This window comes from Hemiscyllium ocellatum, chromosome 21 (genome assembly GCF_020745735.1).
Source record: "Hemiscyllium ocellatum isolate sHemOce1 chromosome 21, sHemOce1.pat.X.cur, whole genome shotgun sequence".
Taxonomy (NCBI): domain Eukaryota; kingdom Metazoa; phylum Chordata; class Chondrichthyes; order Orectolobiformes; family Hemiscylliidae; genus Hemiscyllium; species Hemiscyllium ocellatum.
The window spans coordinates 9282119-9289071 of record NC_083421.1 but is presented as its reverse complement, the minus strand read 5'-3'; positions in this window follow the sequence as shown (position 1 = coordinate 9289071).

Genomic DNA, 6953 nt, shown 5'->3' with positions numbered 1-6953 from the left:
AGGGGATATGGCTAAGTGTCTTATTACATGGTGCACCTGGAACATTAAGGGAAGTCATTTGCCTGTTAAAAGGAGAAAAAACGTGCTTTCTAGCCTTAAAAGTGAAAGGGTTGATATCGCTTTGTTGCAGGAAAACCATCTTGATGTTGGGGAACACCTTAAATTACAATATGAATGTTATGACCAGATATTCTTTTCATCCTTTACTAATAAAAGTAGGGGAGTGACGGTACTTATCCAGAAAACTCTTCCATTCACATTATTAGAGCCAGTGAAAGATGAGCAGGGATGGTTTGTGATACTTAAAGCCCTGATACATGGGAAGGAATATGACATTTTAGAAGTCTACTGCCCTCCAGTGCATCCCCTCAAATTTTTGATTCGTGCTTTCTCTAATTTGAGTGCTTTTGGAACACGGCGCATTATTATGGGGGATTTTAATTGTCTTTTGGATCGACAGTGGACAGGATGCTTTGTGGTCCCCCAACTATTTCTTCGGAAGACAAGCAGGTGGTTGACTTATGCGAGAAGTTGGGGCTGGTGAATATTTGGCGATGTCTTCACCCTACCAGCAGGGACTTCACCTTTTTCGCAAATCCACATAAATGTCACATGAGGATTGACCGCTTTCTGGCTCCCTCGGCTCTTCTGGATTCGATTATGGGTTGTAAAATTGGGAATATAGCTATCTCTCATCACACTGCAGTAGATTTGGAGATAAAGACCCAGGGTGAAGGGCTAGGTTTGCAGCACCGGCATTTGGGCCCTTTTATCCTTAAGGATTACAAATTCGAGCAATGCTTTTTGAAGGAGTTTCAGGAATTCTTGACTATCCACTCAGGCATGGCTAGTAGTCCGTCCATGCTACGGAAGACTGCTAAGGCCTTTGCTAGGGGATTAGGTATTTCCTATTTGGCTAGCCAGAAATGACAGAAGGCGGAACAGCAGCGTCTACTTGAGATGCAGTTGAAAGCTGCGGAGGCAGCACATTTTGCGCTGCCTTTGGTCACTAACCTACAGCAGATCACCGCCCTTTGGGCTGCCTTGAATTCAATACCGTCACAAAACGGAAAGAAAGAACTTGCTTTTCCCAAACAAAGACTGTTCGAATATGGGGAAAAGCCAGGGAAGTATTTAACATATCTGACTCGGAAAAAGCGTGCTCCCCAATCCATTCCTACAATCAGAGACAGCACTGAGGTCCTCACATCCGATGCTAAAAAGATTAATGGGGCTTTTTAGTGCTTTTACTTTGAATTGTATCGGTCTGAAGGTTGCGAGGACAGGATGGCTAAAATGGAGACCTTTTTAAGAACCTTGTCCTCCCAGGGGTAACCTTGGAACAGGCCGCTTTCCTTAATAGCCCCTTGACAGTTCGGGAAATGCAGAAGGCCGCAAGGCAACTTCAGAGTGTGAAAGCGCCAGGCCTTGATGGTCTTCCGGGTGAATTTTATAAGGAGTTTAAGGGATTCTGTGAGGGCCGATGTTTAGAGATGTCCAATCACTCCTATATGCATGAATGCCTATCACCATTTTTGAGAGAAGCTAATATTTCCTTAATTCTTAAGAAGGGGAAGGTTCCTGAGGATTGTGCCTCATACAGGCCCATCTCCCTATTAAATTCAGATTGCGAGATTCTGTCCATGATCCTGGCGCTGAGATTGGAAATGGTGTTGCCTCATATTATTAAAAACGACCAGACAGGCTTTATAAAGGGCTGTAGGTCCTCTCATAATATTAGAAGGTTGCTGAATGTGGTCCAAGTTTGTCAGCAACGATCAATTCAGAGGTTGGTGATTTCCCTAGGTGGAGTGAAAGCATTCGACTGGGTGGAATGGACACTTTTTTTACGTCTTAGAACAGTTTGGGTTCGGTGCAGTCTTCGCGAGATGGGTGGAGTTTTTATATTGCCACCCTCTGGCCGCGGTCATCACCAATGGGGAGAAGTCTGGGAATTTTAGGATTGGTCGGGGTAGTTGGCACGGCTGCCCCCGCTCACCGTTGTTGTTTACGGTGGTGATAGAGCCGCTGGCAGAGGCCATTCGTCAGAACGTCCACATAACTGCTTCGGAAGTGGGATCGAGGGCACACACGATTACACTGTATGTGGATGATGTCCTTCGGTTTCTATCGAACCCGATGACCTCTGTACCTCATTCGATACAATGTATCAATTCATTTGGGGCTATTTCAGGATATAAGACTAACTTTGCAAAATCGGAGGATATGCCTTTGGGGAACCTTAAGGATGTGCCAGAAGTTGAAGGTGGCCCTAAGTTCCCTTTTAAGTGGTCACGGGCAGATTTCCGGTACCTAGGCATTTTTATTACCCCCAAGTTTGATCTGTTGTTCCGGACTAACTTGGTTCACTTGCTCGACAATATCAGGCGAGATCTTCAGAGATTTGAGGCTCTTCCAATTTCATGGCCAAGCCGAATATCTCTCATTAAGATCAATGTTCTTCCTTGTTTGCTTTATACCTTGTGTATGCTCCCTATATTTTTTCCCAGGTCAACGTTGTGGAAACTTATGGGGTGGTTTGGTTCCTTTGTCTGGTATCATGGGCGGCTCCTCATCAAACTTACTAACTTGCAGTTGCCACGTGGAGGGGGAGGAGTTGATTTCCCAGACATTAGAAGGTATCAATGAAGTTCCCTTCTGTCCTGCGTCTGCGAATGGATAGGTAACGATCCAAACTCAATATGGCTGGATATTGAGGCCTCCCAAGCAAATTGCCCTCTTATGAATCCGTTCATCATGGATAGGATGAGGACAGTTATGAACCACTTCCGGAACTCCATTGCCATTATTACTGTCAGGGCTTGGAGGGCAATGCATCAGAGTGATCTATGACTTCGCCATTTACACCTATACTTGGCGTGCCAGGGTTCCGACTTGGGATGATGAAGTCAGGGTTCGAAGTATGGGCAGCGAGAGGAGTTTCTAGTTTGGAAGACTTGTTTGAGGGGGAGGTTATGATGTCTTTTGAGCAACTGAGCTGCAAATACGGGTTGCCCAGCAGAGACTTTTACGTTTTTTTCAGGTTAGGAATTTCATCCGGAAGAAGACTATGCTTCTCACTAACCCTATAAGCCCGATCAGAGAGTTTGTTGCTACATTCCACAAGCACCCTTTCGGTTAGTGCCCTCTATCATCTGCTGGGTGGCAGGGCCTGGCAGGATATTAACCGGTTATGTGAGGTCTGGGAGGAAGAGGGAGGAGTGCAGATCTCTTCTGAAACATGGGAGAACATATGGGAGAATAGTCAAGAGATCTCAAATAGGACATGTGCTGCACAGTTAAAAGTTCTGCACAGGGCTCATCTGACACCAGAACATCTAGCAAAGTTTAAAAAAGGAGCATCTTCAGTTTCCGCCAAATGTAAAATAAGTCTAAGTACTTTTACCCATTGCTTGTGGACATGCCATAGGCTTTGTGTTTACTTGAGCTCTGTGGCCGGACAGATAGGGAGGGCATTGAGGACTGAAGTCAAACTAGACCTGATATCTCTCCTCTTAGGTCTACCGAATTTACCATCTTTAGACGGGCATGGGAAGAAACTATTTAATATTCTTGCATACTGCATAAAATTCCAATGAATTGGGTGTCTGAGAACCAACCGGGCTTGCTGGGATGGCAGAAATAAATTATGGAGGACATTCACTTGGACTTTTTTGACAAACATGGTGCAGCACACAACAGACCATTTTTATAAGGCATGGCAGCACTACTTGAGTTATTTGGAAACCGATTTGCCAGGTGTCTAAACTATGGTGTTTGTTTAACCAGAATGGTTAGATTTGTTAAGCCCTGGGCCCTGGAGGAGAGTCTCCTGAGTTACTACGGATATATACACAATGCTCCTGTACCTCTGTTTGGGAGCTTTGTGCCGAGCATAACTGTTTTGTATTTTGTGATTTTTTTTTCTTTTCGATTGGTGTTGCTTTGCACAGTGTTAAAGTTTGTTTTATATTAGAGGGTAGGTTAATAGTTAGGAGACAATTGTTGTATTGTAATTTGTGTTTTTTTCTCTTTATTATACTGATAATTGTTATTGATTGCATTTTACAATAAGTTCATATGTTTGTAAGGTTGGAAAATTGCTAATAAATATATTTACCAAGATAAAGGAAAGATCTTGCCGGAGTTATGCTGAAAGATATTTGAATTTTGGAGAGACTAGAATCTGTCACTTGCCAGTGATATTAGGAGCAGGAAGGTAGTACAGAAAAAATCAACCTGGCCAATGAGCTGGTAGGGGAGACAGCACATCTGCTCGAATTTGAATCTATTTTGTTTGACAGATATTTCCAGGGCACTACATGACAGAAAACAGGAAGAGATAATGGATGATTGTGTACTGTCTTTCACAGGACCAGCTTGTTTCTCCAGGCACTGAAAGTCTTTATTGGGGTCAGAGAACCTCAGAATTAATACAGAACAGACGGAGGCAATTCAGCACATTGTACATCCACAAACTCTGCAACTGTACTATCTGAAAGCAGAGAGTTATTTGAGACAGACTGAGAGAGAGAGGGAGAGAGAGAGAATGACACAAAAAGAAAGAATGGTTTTGTAATTCACATTTCAATTTATATAGCTCAAGGTCATGAGTTTATTTTAACAATCTTATCTGTTTGTATTTTCCAGATTTTGAACTGTACGAAAAGTCACTTTGTCCCTGTATTTTGTGTTGCATCAGCATATTTTATTATTGGGGAAGAAGGGACCTGTTCTGATGGATGGTCTTCATCTGAACAGTGCTGGGACCAGAGTCCGAGCAAATCACATAATTAGGGCTGCGGACAGATCTTTCAACTTTTTTTGGTTTTGGGTGGGGTTTCAGTTATCAGGGAAATTAGAAAACTCGAATTAAAGGACGACGGAACAGTGCAGAACGCAGGAGGGGTTATTAAAACCTGTAGCACAGGCACAAATAGGACAGAGTGTATTGGAAGTGTAAGCAATCAAACTTCAAGCACACAGGACAGACAAATGACACTGAGAGGAGGAACGGTTAATACAGGACTGAGAGTGTTATATCTGAATGCATGCCGTATAAGAAACCAGGTAAATGAGCTTGTGGTAGAGATTGAAATTGTCAGAGGCGTGCTGCAAGGGGATCAGGACTGACAGCTGAATATTCAAGGGCATACATCCTATCGAAAAGACAGGTGGCGTGGGGGGAGCGGTTGCCATATTAGTAAGAATGAAAATAAATCAGTCATAAGAATTCTGGTCTCGTTGCTTTTGGAAGGATGTTGTGAAACGTGAAAGGATTCAGAAAATATTTACAAGGATGTTACCAGGATTGGAATACTTCAGCTACAGGGAGAAGTTGAACAAGCTGGGGCTGTTTTCACTGGAGCATCAGAGGCTGACGGGTGACCTTATCGCGGTTTAGAAAATCACAAGGGGCACCCTTTTCCCTGGGGTGTGGGAGAACTAGAGGGTATAGGTTTACATTGAGAAGGGAACGATTTAAAAGGGACCAAAGGAGCAAGTTTTTTTCATGCACAGGGTGGTGTGTGTATGGAAACAATTTGGTAGGAAGTGGTAGACATTGGTTCCATTCGAACATTCAAAAGGCATCTGGATGAGTATGTAAATAGGAGGGGTATGAAGGATATAGTCCAAATGCTGACAAATGGGACTAGATAAGGTTGGGATATCTGGTCGGCATGGACGAATTCGACCGAAGAATCTGTTTCCATGCTGTACATCTCTCTGACTGTATGACTTTAAGTAGGGTCAGATGGCACAAAATCAGAGTGGGTAGAATTGAGTATCACCAAAGATTGAAAAAGCAAGCATAGTTGGCGTTATGTTCATGATTCTGAAAAGTAGTCAGGAGCTGCGGCACAATACACACCAGGAGATAGAAAAGATGGGTTAAAAAAGCAAAGTACAGTAGTCATGGGCGATTTCAATACATGGGGGGACTGGGAAAATCAGGTTGGTAGTGTTTTGCAAGAAAAATAATTTGGGGAATATCTTCAATCGGGTTTTTTGGAGCAGCTTGTGTTGGAGCCCACTCAGGAACAGGCAATGCTGGATTTAGTTTTAAGGCAGACTATTTAATAGAACTTAAGGTTAAGGAACACACAGGAAGCAGTGATCATAATATGTTTGAATATATTCTGCAATTTGAGGTATTCAGCTGAATAAAGGCAAGTGCAGAGGCATGAGGGAGGAGCTGGGTAGAATTGACTGGGGAAGGGCCGAGCATGAAAAACAGTGGAACAGCAATGACAGGAGTATCTGGGAGTAATTTAGGAGACATGACAGAGATTTTTCCCAAGATAAAAAAGAAGCATGGTGCGGGGTTGGGGGTGGGTGGCGGGGAGGAGTGGGGGGAGGGGGGAGGTTGGGGGGCGGGGGTGTGGAGGTTGGGGTGAAGCGACCATGGCTGATTAGGTTAAAAAATCACACAACACCAGGTTATAGTCCAACAGGTTTAATTGGAGGCACACTAGCTTTCGGAGCTCCACTCCTTCATTGGTGTTTGTGTCAGCAGTCAGGGACAGAATAAAAGCAAAAGAGCAAGCATATAATGTGAGGAAGGGCAGAGGAAAACCAGACATTTTGGAAGCTCACAAAGACCAACAAAATAATACATATGGAAGGGGAGATTTAATATGAGGGTAAGCTTGCCAATTAAATCAAGGAAAATTGTAAGATTTTCTTTAGATTTATAAAGGGCAAACGCGAGACAAAAGTGAACATTGAGCTGCTGGAAAATGGAACTGGACAGACAGTAGTTGGGAAGAAAGAAATTGCTGAGGACATAAATAATTTCCCAAAAATTCAAGAGTGTGAAGGGCCAAAGCTCAGTACGTCACCCATCTCCAAGGGAACAGGGTAGAAAAGCTAAATGGGCTGAGATGGATAGATCACCTGGACCAGAAGGACTAAACCATAGAGTTCTAAGGGAGAAAGCTCAGAGGTAGTGG